The sequence below is a fragment of the Pan troglodytes genome, chromosome 13, assembly GCF_028858775.2.
Source record: "Pan troglodytes isolate AG18354 chromosome 13, NHGRI_mPanTro3-v2.0_pri, whole genome shotgun sequence".
In the NCBI taxonomy this organism is placed as follows: Eukaryota; Metazoa; Chordata; class Mammalia; order Primates; family Hominidae; genus Pan; species Pan troglodytes.
The window spans coordinates 65,020,364-65,036,356 of record NC_072411.2 but is presented as its reverse complement, the minus strand read 5'-3'; positions in this window follow the sequence as shown (position 1 = coordinate 65,036,356).

Below are 15,993 nucleotides of genomic sequence, written 5' to 3'. Positions count from 1 at the left end.
GATGGTAGTTTCTTTTGCTGTGCAGAAACCCTTTAGTTTAATTAGATCCCATTTGTCAATTTTGGCTTCTGTTGCCATTGCTTTTGGTGTTTTAGACATGAAGTACTTGACCATGCCTATGTCCTGAATGGTATTGCCTAGGTTTTCTTCTAGGGTTTTTATGGTTTTAAGTCTAACATTTAAGTCTTTAACCCATCTTGAATTAATTTTTGTATAAGGTGTAAGGAAGGGATCCAGTTTCAGCTTTCTACATATGGCTAGCCAGTTTTCCCAGCACCATTTATTAAATAGGGAATCCTTTCCCCATTTCTTGTTTTTGTCAGGTTTGTCAAAGATCAGATAGTTGTAGATATGCAGCATTATTTCTGAGGGCTCTGTTCTGTTCCATTGATCTATATCTCTGTTTTGGTACCAGTACCATGCTGTTTTGGTTACTGCAGCCTTGTAGTATAGTCTGAAGTCAGGTAGTGTGATGCCTCCAGCTTTGTTCTTTTGGCTTAGGATTGACTTGGCAATGTGGGCTCTTTTTTAGTTCCATATGAACTTTAAAGTAGTTTTTTTCCAATTCTGTTTAGAAAGTCATGGGTAGCTTGATGGGGATGGCACTGAATCTATAAATTACCTTGGGCAGTATGGCCATTTTCACAATATTGTTTCTTCCTACCCATGAGCATGGAATGTTCTTCCATTTGTTTGTATCCTCTTTTATTTCATTGAGCAGTGGTTTGTAGTTCTCCTTGAAGAGGTCCTTCACATCCCTTGTAAGTTGGATTCCTAGGTATTTTATTCTCTTTGAAGCAATTGTGAATGGGAGTTCACTCATGATTTGGCTGTTTGTCTGTTACTGGTGTATAAGAATGCTTGTGATTTTTGCACATTGATTTTGTATCCTGAGACTTTGCTGAAGTTGCTTATCAGCTTAAGGAGATTTTGGGCTGAGAAGATGGTGTTTTCTAGATATACAATCATGTCATCTGCAAACAGGGACAATTTGACTTCCTCTTTTCCTAATTGAATACCCTTTATTTCATTCTCCTGCCTGATTGCCCTGGCCAGAACTTCCAACACTATGTTGAATAGGAGTGGTGAGAGAGGGCATCCCTGTCTTGTGCCAGTTTTCAAAGGGAATGCTTCCAGTTTTTGCCCATTCAGTATGATATTGGCTGTGGGTTTGTCATAAATAGCTCTTATTATTTTGAGATATGTCCCATCGATACCTAATTTATTGAGAGTTTTTAGAATGAAGGGTTGTTGAATTTTGTCAAAGGCCTTTCCTGCATCTATTGAGATAATCATGTGGTTTTTGTCATTGGTTCTGTTTGTATGCTGGATTACGTTATTGATTTGCATATGTTGAACCAGCCTTGCATCTCAGGGATGAAACCCACTTGATCATGGTGGATAAGCTTTTTGATGTGCTGCTGGATTTGGTTTGCCAGTATTTTATTGAGGATTTTTACATCGATGTTCATCAGGGATATTGGTCTAAAATTCTCTTTTTTTGTTGTGTCTCTGCCAGGCTTTGGTATCAGGATGATGCTGGCCTCATAAAATGAGTTAGGGAGGATTCCCTCTTTTTCTATTGATTGGAATAGTTTCAGAAGGAATGGTACCAGCTCCTCCTTTTACCTCTGGTAGAATTCGGCTGTGAATCCATCTGGTCCTGGACTTTTTTTGGTTTGTAAGCTATTAATTATTGCCTCAATTTCAGATCCTGTTATTGGTCTATTCAGAGATTCATCTTCTTCCTGGTTTAGTGTCAGTGATTTCTAGTCCTGCTCTCATTCGATGGTGTTTCTCCTATTCTGTTTTTCACACCTTTCATTTCCCACCTTTGCAGACAGAAAGCAAGACACACGGGTGCCTCATCTTTCTACATTGTTCACATGTCTGTCTTTTTTGCCACCACACATTGGGGCCACAATAGGTGAAATTTCTTTATTATTTGCCATTCCATTCAAGGCAGAAAGGACTAATGTTCACCTCCATGCTTTCTACTGGAACAGTGGATTGTAAGGACTTCAAGAGATGCTGCTGGCCAGAACAAATGGGCATCCCCAGGATAACTGGCATGAGTAGAAAACCAGAGAGGCTGCCCCCAGATGTGCTGTATGAGACCTGTGGTATTTTATATTACTCTCTGCAGTGAAGGAGACACCAAAAATAATTGAAGTTTCCCAGCAGGACAACTAAATGAGGGTTCTTCACTGACCGGCACTGTCTTTAACTAGGTTAAAGAAAATAAATAAATAAGACATTCTTGCAAACTTTAATTTGTGGACCACTTGCTTCTGCTACATAATGCTGTTCTTCTGTCAGAATAAGTTCAGAATTTCTGATGATTTGCATAATATTCACAAGGGCTAATGTTATGAATTTAGAAATTGATAGCTTTCTATCTATAACAGATTTCTTCCCTCTCAAAGCACAATTTGAGTAAATGTAAACCTTGTATGCTTTGCATAAACTGTAATGGCTATTTATTCCTCTGAAGGAAATTGAACTTTTGTAATTTGTTTTACTCAAAATATCTTTGAGTTTCCCCATCATCCTTTGCTATGACAAGTATATCATATTTTTAATAGTTGTGGCTTTTAAGAATTTTAGAGACAAGACATAGTCAACTCTCACATTAATGCTTTATACTGTGAAAATTTCTAAATCAATAAACATTTTAGAAGAAAAAAATCAATACTGCCCAAACTCCAGTGAGCAGGAAATGCCCTTGTGTTTTAGATAAGTACTGAAGACCTGTGAGGAGACCTATAATTGGATGGATTTTGTTGTTTGGCTTTGTGATACAGCATGATTCACCATGCTATATTCCCAACATCCCCCTTTGCAGGAACCTCTGCCTCCAGAAATAGTTCGTAATCTTCAAATGTATATGTTCACTGTGTGATGCCTGAGGGACATCTGGGGTCATCAGCTTAAGGCTATGAGGAAACAACTACAAGTACAACATATTAAAGGTGATTTGTAGACTGATGATTTTTTTTGTTTGTTTACTACGCCCATTCTCTAGAAAAGTATGGCATTTTACCTAACCCCGAAAAAAAAATAAATGGAACCTCTGAGGTACTGGAGTTCTAATTTCTCAGCAGCGGACAACATGAAGGTCCACCATTGAATCTCTACTAATTTTAATTCAATTCAGTAAATACAAAAATAAGACATTTATTGCAAATCTAACTTAAAATGGTAGTATAACAATACTGTAACTTGGTAGGTAATGGGGTATAAATATATTCCCAGTAGGTGTAACCCTAAAAAATCATATTCCAGACCATAAATAGTGACTCATGCCTGTAATCTTTGCACTTTTGAAGGCCAACACAGGAGGTCATGTTAGGCCAGGAGTTCAAGACCAACCTGGGCAACAAAGTGAAACCCTCTCTCTAGTAATAATAGTAACAATAACAGTAAATTAGCCAGGAGTGGTGGTGCAGTACCTGTAGTCCTTGCTACTTGGGAGACTGAGATGGGAAGATCACCTGAGCCCAAGAGTTCAAAGCTGCAGTGAGCTCCATGGTACTCCAGCCTGGGTGACAGAACAAGACCCTATCTAAAAACAGTCATATGTCATCAGATATTAATATAATATTTTCATATTTTATTTACTTTAGAATCAATTGTTTTTAAAGTTAGACATCCCTAACTTCCCAAGCCAATGTTGCTGCATATGTCCATTTCAGTTATAATTAGGATCAGCTGGGTTCCACACGTATTTCTCCTTATCACCTGCTATGGACTGAATTGTGGCCTCTCCCTCTGCAAATTCATATGTTGAAGCCCTAAACTTCAGTGTGACTGTATTTGGAGATAGGGCTTTTAGGAGGTAACTTAAGTTAAATGAAGTCATCAGGGCAAGGTCCTAATTCAATAGGATTGTTGGCCTTATAAGAGGAGGAAAAGAAAGAGCGCGCTCTCTCTCTCTCTCCAAGCATATAAACCAAGGAAAGGCTATGTGAGTGTGCAATGAGAAGGTGACCATCTGCCAGTTAGGAACAGGGCCCTATCAGAACCCAACCATATTACTTCAGGGATCTTGGACTTCCAGCCTAAAGAACTAAGAGAAAATAAGTAAATAATAAATACTAACATTTTCTGTGGTTTAAGCCACCTAGTCTATGGTATTTTGTTATGGCAGCCCAAGCTGACTACCTCCATCCCCACTGCTTTTCAAGGTCATTCCTGAAAGTGGTAGTACTGCAGCTACCATTCATTTTAAGCTGGCACCATATGCCATGTTGACTCGTTAGTAAACCAGGCTTGAGCTCCTTCATAGTCTCTCAGCTTGCCATTTGAGATGCTTTTCCCTGCTCCATGGGACCATATGAGTGGGCTGGAGGTTGGATTCTTGTGCACCTTGGTGAGTGATATGTAGGTTGGACCATCTGCTCATGCAGCTTACTTGCTCTAATCCTCCTCAAGCTCAAATCTGATGTACCATTTCCATTTTCTGATGGACTGCTGATGGGCCTGTTCACCTTTGTGGTTTGATGGGTCCAACAAAGGTCATCTCATGTAAGCAAAGTTCTAGACACACAGTCATTTGGTACAGAGTCAGTGGTCAAGCATTCCTCTCTTATAAGGACCCAGCAACATGCCAGGAGCTGTTTTTTGAAAAAGTGCAACATTATCCACTGTGAATGGCATGGCTTTGCTTCAGCATCTCAGAAGTCTGCATTGCTAGTAACTTGGCCTTGTCATAAATTCCACACTGAATCTTTTCCCATTGCTTATATTTCCAATATTATAGGATCTTCCAGATATTATGGCCCAAGAGACAATCTGGGCCTTCTGTGCTGCCGTTTCCTACTCAAGACCCCACTCAACACTGGCAGCCTTCCATATCACACAGTATGGAGGCTTGAGCAATATTCCTAGGATTGAAATGTGTTGACTCCAGAACTTGAAGAGGCCTAGCAGATTCTGTGCCTCCTTCTCTGTGATAGAGGATGTAAGATGCAGCAATTGGTCTTTTACTTTGGAGGGAATAACCTGACATGCCCTCTACCATGGATCTTCTAACATTTTTAACTAAATGGAAAGTCTCTGAATTTCTCAACTTTCCTAGGGCTTAATCTCTACTCATTTAATACATGTGTCTTACCAAGTCCTCCCATGTTCTAACCTCTTCATGCTCATTCTCTCTTGATCACCATGATATCCTAAGTGAAATGATGATGTCAATGATTAGCAAAGAAATGCCACATTCGGCAGAATGTCCAAAAGGTACAGATCTCTTCAAACTATATTATGAAAGATAACCAGAGAGTTTATATAACCCTCGGGCAAAACTGTAAAATGAATATTTTTGTCCATTCCATGTGAATTCAAATTATTTCTGTTCCTATTTTCTGAGTACAGGCTTGACACCTATAAAAGGAGTGAGGGAAGAAAAGAGGAGTGCATCAGGAGAGCTTCAGACTGAATTGGAATTGAAAATCTAGGCTAAAATAATGAGGAGTCTTCAGAAAAGGTTTTCCTGGAGGAGTTCCATGTCAGTCAAATATGGCTGGCTGTGGTAGTTCTGCCATTGTCAGTCATTGCTGTAAGCAGCCTAAGGGAAGCATGACCATGGTGTGGCTGTAATGGTGGATTAAAAGTGCACTGAAAACTCAGCCAATTATGGTCTCTGCAGCAAATTCTCTTGAAGAGAGATTCAAGCAGTGCAAAGCCATTGGTACTAAGAACAGAAGAAAATACTCTTTGTTATCATTGCTCTCCTTATAAAGATCGTTATTATTAGACTAGTTTCACTCTCACTTCTTTAGATCATCCCTCCAGGTGGAAAACAAACAAGTAAACTATTTCTAACAGATGCTCATCCTCACTTCCCTAAATAAATGTTGAAAAAATACATAAGGAATATGAATCAAAAGGGATATCAAATTATTATTCTGCCCAGGGTATTTGCAATCCAACCCTGTGAATATTTGTCTTCTATCACTTTCTCTTGAGTCTCTCATCATCACATCCTTGCTTTTGTGCTGATGTATGTTGGTTAGTGGGTATGTGATATTTTAGGTAGCTGCATGCAGGAGTTCGATCATTTTCTTTATTCAATTATGAGAACATCGTTCATCTGTTAGGTATCAGATTTGAGCTTACATCTGATTTCCAAAGGTGTAAAAATCTACCTTTTTAGCATGCAAGCTGACAAAATAACTATCTAACTGGAGATATGCCATCCTAAAAAGATTCCTTGTTTTGGCAGAAATATAAAAGTTTTGTGATTCAAAGCAAAAAAAAAAAAATGTCACCAACTGCCTGGGTATGCTTTGGCACCTTAATGTATATGTTTTCCCACATAAAATATATTTGTAATAGTATTCAATCTTGTTCTTGGAATTTTAATGAGAAAATATTATCTAATAAAAACAAGACATTTTGTTCTGTTAATTTTTCATTTTGAATGTGCTATATGCTAAAAGCCTATTAGATACAGAATGCAAATTCTTCTTAAATTTGTGGCTGTTCACTTTGATAGAGCAGTCTGTATGGTTATTGTTTTGATCATATCACTTTATTTACAAATTACCTCTCACACCTATTGTTTTTAAACTAATCTAAGCATCTGTCTACAGGGTTTTTCACTGTTTACTGTTTCTTCCATATATAGTTTTATCAATCTGTGAAAATCCTAGTTTGTCTTTTGCTGTTTTTTTTTTTCTGAGATAGATTTTCTCTTTCATTCATAATATTGTAAAAATGATCAAACAGATACTTTGTTTAACATAGATAGTAAAGTATATCAAGTTTTCTTCATTGTTGTACAAATCGAATTAGCAATATTAACATGTATGTATATTGTGATTTATTATCACAACAATAAATCACAATATGCATACATGTTAGTATTGTTTGTTTGGCAGTGAATGACACTCTCTTAAGAAACTACTTAGACTCCTGAAGAAATCTAAAAGTACTGTTGAATTTCAATTCAAGTAACATGACTGGAAGCTAATTCCCGTATTATGTGTTGGAGAGAAAGATTTGTCCTATTTAAGATTGAGAGCAAATATATCTCCTGAGGAAATTGTCTATAGATAAAATCTCTACTTCTATTCCCATTTACTCTTCATCTCAATCCATCCAAGTTTTTTCTCTACCATTCAAGTTAATTACCTTGTCAAAGCCACAAATGTTTTTGAAATCCAGTGGGCATTTATCAGTTTTTATTTCACTCATTAGACTTAGATTGCCATAGTTGAACACTCCTCTTTTCTGACTTACTTTTCTATCTTGGCTTCCATGATGTTAGATGTAATTGTTATTTTTTTCTTTTTTACCTCCCTAGCCTTTGTAACTTGATCTTCATTTCTGGTTCATCAGAACATATTGCAATTTTCAATGAGGCCTAATTTTGTCTTTCCTACCTTGTCATATTGGACAGCTATTGCTGCATAATAAACAACTATAAAATCTCAGTGGCATGCAATAATAAGCATTATTTCTTACATGTCTGTAGGTTGGCTGAAGTGGCTCTGCTGATCTTGGCTGGGCTTTCTCATATGTCCATAGAAGGTGGGTAGATTGGACTAGGTAGACATTGCTGGGTAGTTTTGCTTGAAGCTGAAAAAAGTTGGCTGATCTGCCAGTCAGCCAGGTGGCTCTGTTTCATATGTCTCTTATCCTTCTTGCACTAGTGGGCTGGGCACAGCATGTCCTTATCATGGAGATGGCAGACATGCCATGGAACCAGCCAAACAAAATTTGCAATGTTTGCAAAGATCATTCAGAATTGGCACACTGCCTTTTCCATTCGTACTCCATTGATCAAAGAAAGTTACGTTGAGTCTAAAGTCAAAAGGCATGGAGATACACTCCTCTTTTAGGTAAGAAAATGCATTATTACATGGCAAAGGATGCAGATATTAGAGTGAAAAATTGGAGCTAATAGCTCAATCCACCACATTGACCTAACTCACCATATTGCTCATCTTTAGTTCTTCAGATAGGTTATTTTTTCCCATAACAGGATTATTGCATGTCATAGACACTCTTTTTGCAGTACTCTTCCTTATTTGCCTGACTGGCTCTTATGGAACATTTGTTTCCTCACAAATATATTTTCCAACCATTATAAAAAAAATCAGCTCTCATCTCTCATACAACACATCACAGCATCCTATTGTTTCCTTACAGCAGTCAATGTATAGTATTCTATATATTATTTTATTTGTTTGTTAAATGTTCCACCATTCAGATTTCAAACTTCAAAAAAGTAGAGAGTATATGTGCTATGTTCACCATTGAATTCTCAACACCTAGCATAAGGTCTTGCATATAGTGTTCAATCAATAAATATTTGTTGAATAAATAAAATGATAAAAAGATTAGGCTATGTGTTTTTCTTCTAAAAATTATAAAAAATAGGTAGAGTCAAAAGCATTATATTTAGCTCTTTGTGTTCTACAAATTTATTTGTTGTGGATGAAAGGGGGACACCAGGACAATAGCTTTAAAATAGTGAAGTATTGTTACTCATCTTTTAAAAAATTCAGTTTCGTTTTCAATTCAGAAAGCCTATTACTCTTAGAAAAATGTTGCTTTCTAACCTACAGTGGTATAACATCATAAAAACAAGGAGATCGGCTAGGACATTATTGCTGTGGTGCAGATGAGATGGTGACTTGGAGTAGACTGGAAAACCAGAAACAGGAGAAGGTTTTGGAGGAACATAATGAGTTCCATCTTGGATATAGAAGGTTTAAAAGATGTATGAATGAACATTTGGATGGAGATACTAGCAGGCTAGAGAAAGAAATTTGTTAAATGGAGTAACAGTGGCCAAGGGAGTGGGTAACATTATCTCTAGGAAATAAGCAAAGAGTGAGAATCAAAGAGGTCCTAGAACTTTGCCCCAGAGAGCTCTGACAATTAAAGCTTGGCTAAAGGAGTTGAAATCAGACATAAAAATGAGAAGGGGGCAGTTACAGAGAGGCAAGAATACTATGCCATCACACACCACAATGGAAGAAAATGTTTCTGAAAGAGAAAATAGTTAACGATTTTGACCACTGTTGAGAGGGTAAGATGTGGAAGCAATAGTATCCACTGAATATGTACATATAGAAGACCTACTTTACATGATCAAGAGCAGTTCAGAGGTGTTCTTTTGGTGGAAGCTAGAATGGAGCAAACTAGAGATAAATACAGGCAAGTAATAAAGTCAGGAGATGTAGATGACTCTTAAGAAGTTTTTGCAGGAAGTGGGAGAAGGATAAATATAAAATTATTATGACATATGAGTCTTCTATTTCTCCTGGAATATCAATTATTTTTCCTTCATTACATGAGGTAATCAAATATCTAGATATAAAATAGCTAACCATTAGGTTTGAATCTTAACCCCACAAATTACTAATTATTTTAATTATTTTATTTAACTTTTAAAGCCTCAGTTCCTCATATCTAAAAATAGAGATAACAGTATCTAATTTACTGGGATCCTTAAGTGTCAAAGAAATGGTTAATGAGAATGTGATTGGCACAGAGAAGATGCTTAGTAAATATTTGATCTTGAAAGGTTAAATTTTAGAACTAAGAAACAAAGCACACTTCACACTGAGGTCCTATTAAGATATTAAAAAAAAAACTAATTCCTTTTCTTGTTTTTAACTGTGGTGCTTTGCTTTCACAGCTCGTTTTGCTCTTCTGCCATATTATCTTCATTTTCTTCTCTTTTTTTTCCTTGCTTCATTACTATTCATGCTATCAAGATTTGGAAATACCTTATGCTCTTTTTTTCTGCCTTTGACTTTTCAAATTGCCTGAACCTTTCTCTCTCATCCACCCAGCACTTAATTCTTGACAAATAACATTCTTACTCTGAATATCCTTACTCTGAGCTGCAATTACGGATGTGGATGACTTCTCGAATACACCTCCTCCCCTGACACCCCAAACTCAATGGGCATGGTACCCTACTTCTTGGGTACCCTACTTCTTGGGGGACTATTAATATTAAAAATGAAACAAAAAGTTTTAGTAGCTTAGCTCTTACAGAGCAGATCGTTGTTCTGCATGAAGCACTTTCACATATAACACCATTTTTTCCTTATAATCAGCCTATGAGATATATATTCATATTATCCTCATTTTATAGATGAGAAAACTAAAGCACAGAAAGGTTGAGAAACTTGCCCAAATATACAATTACTAAATGATGGAACCACTATGTCTGCAGTCTATAGACCTTTGGTCTAATTCTAAAATCTAAAAGTTCTAAGACCCAAACATTTTTGTAACCTCTTTTCTGGCAGTAGAAACTTGCCCTTAAAGTGATTTAGTCCAGGAAATTAAGATAGTAGTTATATCAAACGAACAATTTGTTTGGACATGGAGACCCATACATGTTTGCAGGCAGCAGGAAAGGTGTTCACGGAAAAAAAATATGTTATTTTGACAAACATATTTTAGCATATTTTTATATTGCACACTATGCTAGCCTCTGAGTTTATTGCAATGAACTCAACACAGATTCTGGCTTCATGGAATCTATATTCTGTAGAGGAAGGATCCTTGACAGAACAAGACCTTAGAGGAAGCAGGAGATGGGAGGTAAACAGTGTGGAGCAAAGAGGGAGCCAGGTGGATTGGAATGTTCATGATCTGATTCCTATGTAGGGGAATTTTGGGGGATCACATAGAGGGATTAGCCTTGCTAGGAAGGAAGAAGTAAATGGGAAAAATGTTGAAGGCTTTTCAAATTTCTAAGTTATTATGGATATATAATAGTTTATAAGTTTAAGAGGTACATGTGAAGACATACAATGTGTAATGATTTAATCAGTGTCATTGGGGTATCCATCACCTTAAGCACTTGTCATTTCTTTGTGTTAGGAACATTTTAACTTCACTCCTCTAGTTAATTCGAAATACATAATAAATTATTGTTTGCTAAATTTGCCCCTATTGTGCTACCGAACACTAGATTGTGTTCCTTCTATCTAATTGTGCTTTTGAGTTTTGAGGTATAGTGACATGAAGACAATGTAGGTTACACCAGGATACCTTAACTTTTCATTGAAGTAGGAGTAAGGTGTGAATGTGTGCCTCATGCCTTTGATTTCTCTGTAGTTATGTCTCCATGTTCCTACATGGTGTCCACTCTAGCTAGTGTCTCCCAAATGCAACAAGCACCTATCTCCTAGCCTTTCTCATTTCTCTGAAGTGCCTTTCCACTCCTCTAAATATATTAAGGTCTCCTTTTCCTACAAGCCATCTTGAGTCAGTGTAGACTTCTCATAGAAGAATTTCTATGAATTCCTGTTGCCATCTGTAGCAGTGTAGGTATAACATACTCATTAAGAACACAAATTCTGGGGCCAGATACCTGGGTTTATATCAGTTCTACATCTTAATATGGGATTTTTGGAAAAGTTACTTAAGCTTTCTAAACTTCAATTCTAAATTGCAGATGACAGTAATATCTACCTCATAGGTACATTTGTCACATGGTAAGTATTCATTAAATGTTAGCATTTATTATTTATTACCTACTCCACACATGCACTCAGCATATGTAACCCATATAGTTATTTTTCTTATATATATCTCTCTCTATATATATTTAGATATGTATACATATATACATACGTATACATACATGCACACATATGGGTTATCTTCTCACTTGAAAGCAAGGGTTGAATCTGAACTGCTCAACTCCGTCTATCCAAAGACAGCTGGCTGGTCACTTAAAAAATGCATAAATGATAACGTAACATTTTTCCATTGTGCAGTTTCTGTTTTGAGTCCCAGGTCAAGCCATCCCTCTTAATGTATCTTACACAGTATCTCAAGAACTGTGTTCCACATTATTGCTTTGATGGATTATTAGTAGCCTCAGAGAAAAAGTAATGTTGTGATAAGAAAAAAATTGAGCTTAGTGTTCAAATACCTCTGTTTTGGAGTTTGTCAAACTCAGTACCATGGAAACTTAGAGCTAAACAGCTATTTGTTTGGGGGTTTGTCCTGTATGTTGCAGGATACTGAGTAGTATCCCAGGCCTCTACAAACCAGATGCCAATATTGTCCTTTTCCCAGTTGTGAAAACCAAAAATGTCTCCTCTGTACATTAGCAAATGCCCCCCTGGAGGGCAGAATTGCCCCTAGTTGACAATTGCTGATGTAACTACAGTTCTATTTATACTTGAGCTTTGTTGTTTTTTAGCTACATGCAATTTTGGATAGGTCAGCTTACTACTGTAAGCCTTGAATACCTTATTTGTAAAATGTATACAATATTAGCTACCACATAGAAATGTTACAAAGACTAAATGAGATATTGTATTGCAGTATCTGGTACACAGTATATCCATAATACAATTTGTTAATCTAAATTTCAGAAGTCTCCATTGATTATCCACTCACAACAAGAGAAAATGTTAAAAATGCATCCAAAGGATGAAAAAGATCATGCCCATTTCTAACTCTCAACTTCTCTCCCATCCTAACATCAGTTTCCACTTGATTTGACCCATGTTTGCTGCAGAGCTAAAATTGGCACTGTTTTAAGTAACCTTCATGCACCACCTGTCTCTTCTGGCAACCCAAACTTAAAGAGCAGCAAGTCAGAAGTGGAGGGGAAAACAAGACACAACCACCAAAACACACTAGCAACCAGCAGTAGGATGGGATTTTGTAGCGAAAGAGAAGTGAATTCTTTGTCTCTAAAGCATGCAACACGCTGCCTGTGTGACTTCACAGCATTCAAGAATTGAGACCAAACTTAAAGAATATTATTCTTGATATCTGAAAAATAGTACGCCTTAATCAGGTAAATTAATCATTATTATTAAAGTAGAATATTAAATATTCCCATTATAGCTCAGGAGATTCATGAAATAGCTGTCCACATAGAGTGAAATTATTCTCAAGAAGTTTTTGATTCAGAACAAATTCTATCTGTTTATGGTATTGAAACTATAAATAAAATATTGTAATACTAAAATAATAGTGAATGCTTTAAAACGTGAAACCACATTATATATGTCAAAGGGTACAGACGGGGTCCTTTCCTAGAGGATGTTATATCTCTTAGGCTTAATAAAAATTTGATTGACTGACATGCTGCAGAATTGAGCTGTTCTGTTTCACTTGGATTTTTTTTCTTGGCCTTGACTTTGCAAAAAAAAAATTCTCCAAATTGTTGTAAATATGTTCTTGTACATTTTTCTGTCTTAAGAAGCAAAGCAACCTGAGACTTTCCTTGCTAACACAGAATCCTAAAATGCTTCAGGGATCTACATTCTCATGAAGAATGAATAATGAGGTAGAACTCACTGAAATGAATATTTACTGGCCCAAAGGAAATATTTAGAGAATTGTTTTTAATATTAGGCTTCTGGGACTCATTTTTTTCTTATATTTGTCTCTGCTTGATAGAAGCCAAGCATAAAAGTAGCTAGATGACTTAGATTTTACTATAGTAAATTGATTGTATCAGAAAACATAATTTAGGATCACTAAGGGTCTTAATGAGGTCATGAATCTCTGAGCTGACATTAAAATATTTGTTTACTTACTATAATTAGCCATAAATTACCAGAAACTCTTTTAAAAATGTACAATATACTGTTTTTAACTCTCCTTCCCTCCCACCCTCCCTTGATTCCATTTCCCTCCCTCTCTCCCTCCCTCCCTTCCTTCCTTCCTCCCTTTCTTCCTTCTTTCCTTCCTCCCTTTCTTCCTTCTTTCCTTCCTTCCCAGTGTCAAAAGCATTATTTGATTATATAAGCTGTTCCAGACGGCAAATTTGATCAACATGGATACACAGTATGTTACCACAGGCCTACACACCTCTAGGAAGTGATTTATCTCATCGATAAAAAATAATGACTTTGACACTAAATGTGTTATAGCCATATTGTTACAGGCAATGTTATACTTACTAGACATCTAGCCATCATTATCATTCACCTTAGAATTAGAACTCAGTCATAAACTGCCATACAAATAGTTTGAATCTATTTTCTTTGGCATTGCTTCCCCTACACCTGTCGTTTTTGAGTACAGAGGAATATAGAAGAAAGAAAAAATTTTATTTTCTTTTTGCTCATAGATTGTCATCATGATTCTACCTTACATATATGCATATACGTACACCAACACACAAAAATAAGCATACATAATCTGCCACCTTACCCACATGCTGATTTGTTAGATAAGGATTTGTGAAATCAGGTTTTTAACTTTTTTTGCTATTTGTTAAAATGAGTTTTTATTGCTCTGATGGAAAACTTTACTTAATTGAAAAGGCACAGTTTTTGCCCGTGTGTGACTAGAAAAGAGCTTTCATCCTATGTGATCTAATTATTTGTGATAAATTTTCTCTTTTTATTTCAACTATTCATTACTTGTACTTACTTTTTACTTACTAATAACCTTATTGCTTCACTGATATTGCTCTTAAACTTGAATTTCATTGACCTTTTGTGTGAGAAACAAAAGATAAATTATTTTGCTTGGTTTTTCTATTCTAACTCTATTTTATGAAATTAAAAAGAAAACTTGTTCAGAATGTATATCATAGACTTAAATGATACATTAAATAGCAATGGAATGCACTTATCCTCTCTTATGATTACTCCACAGTTAAAATACATTCAGTTTGTACCCATATTAAATTATAACTATTGTAAATATTGCAAGACCTACATACACTTTAATTATATTATATACACAAACACACACAAAGATATGATGAAAATTCTAACTTAAGGAATTGTACATTCTACATATCCTGTAAATAGCTTTATATATTTACATTTGTAATTTGTAGTTTTTGCTATATTTCATATATTTTAAATACTTTTCACATGATTTTAATCTCAAAACATTTTCTTCCTGCTTGATGAAGGAAACTAAACACAGTTTGGTTAAAGAACATATCTGAAGTCACATAATTAGTCAGCGTTCAACCTGAAACTAGAATCTGAGGCTTCTGATTTCTAATCTAGCAACCTTCCCACTCCATCTATTGCTGAGTGGGGTGTTGTAATTCTCCTGAGGGCAAAACTCATGAAATTGGCTTGTTTAAACCCAGTTAGGTACATTAGAAATATTCGATAGTATAAGACTGACATAGAACACTATTAACTTAAATTTCATTTTGTACATATTTTTCTAAGCAACGAGGCAAGCAAATTTCCTTTTACTACTGTATACTATTTTGGGGGATTTAAAATCTGTTTTGCCTCTTTATTCGCTTCACCCCCCCTTCTCACCACATCTTTCCCTTCACTATTGCTTGACCTTTTTCTAGGAAGATTTCCCAGTTTAGGGTGTGTGTGTGTGTGTGTCACTCGCAGCTGTCTGTATGCACATGTTCCGTTTTTGTTTATCATTATGTACTCCATCCCAGATTCTGTTTTTGAGTGGAGTGCTTCATAAATTGTTGTTAATGTTCACATTAAAGCTCTTTACAAATAAAATGCCGCATACAAGAATGACTGCCACAAAACAGGTAGACGGGGTGGCTAATTATACATCTTTGCATTTATGATCTCCCTCAAGGAAAAATAAAAGATGTGTGAGTTTAGAACACACAGACAAGGTGAATACAAAATGCTTACTGTTTTGAGACAGATGTCAGTGAATGAACTCAACTCAGGAATAGCTATAAAATATTCAAAATGCTATTGTGCTGGGAAAGCAGATCTAACGTGCCCATGTACAACAGCCTGCAAAAAGGTGCTTCGTATACAAATGGGCTATTGTTTCTTTATAGTAGATATAAACTTGAGTAATATGAAACGGGAGCCAGAAATACAGACTTGATCTTGACAATTGAAAGGGTAAACAAAGCTAAAATTTGAAGGTAAAAATATTTTTCTTCTATTTCACTTAGTGAGACCAAATAGAATTTTCGTAAGTTATTGAACAAATGCTGAAGTCTATGGAAAATATCACTTAGCCTCTCCAACTTATTATATAATATTCAAAAACAAAGCTGCACTAATTGTGTTATTGAGCTGC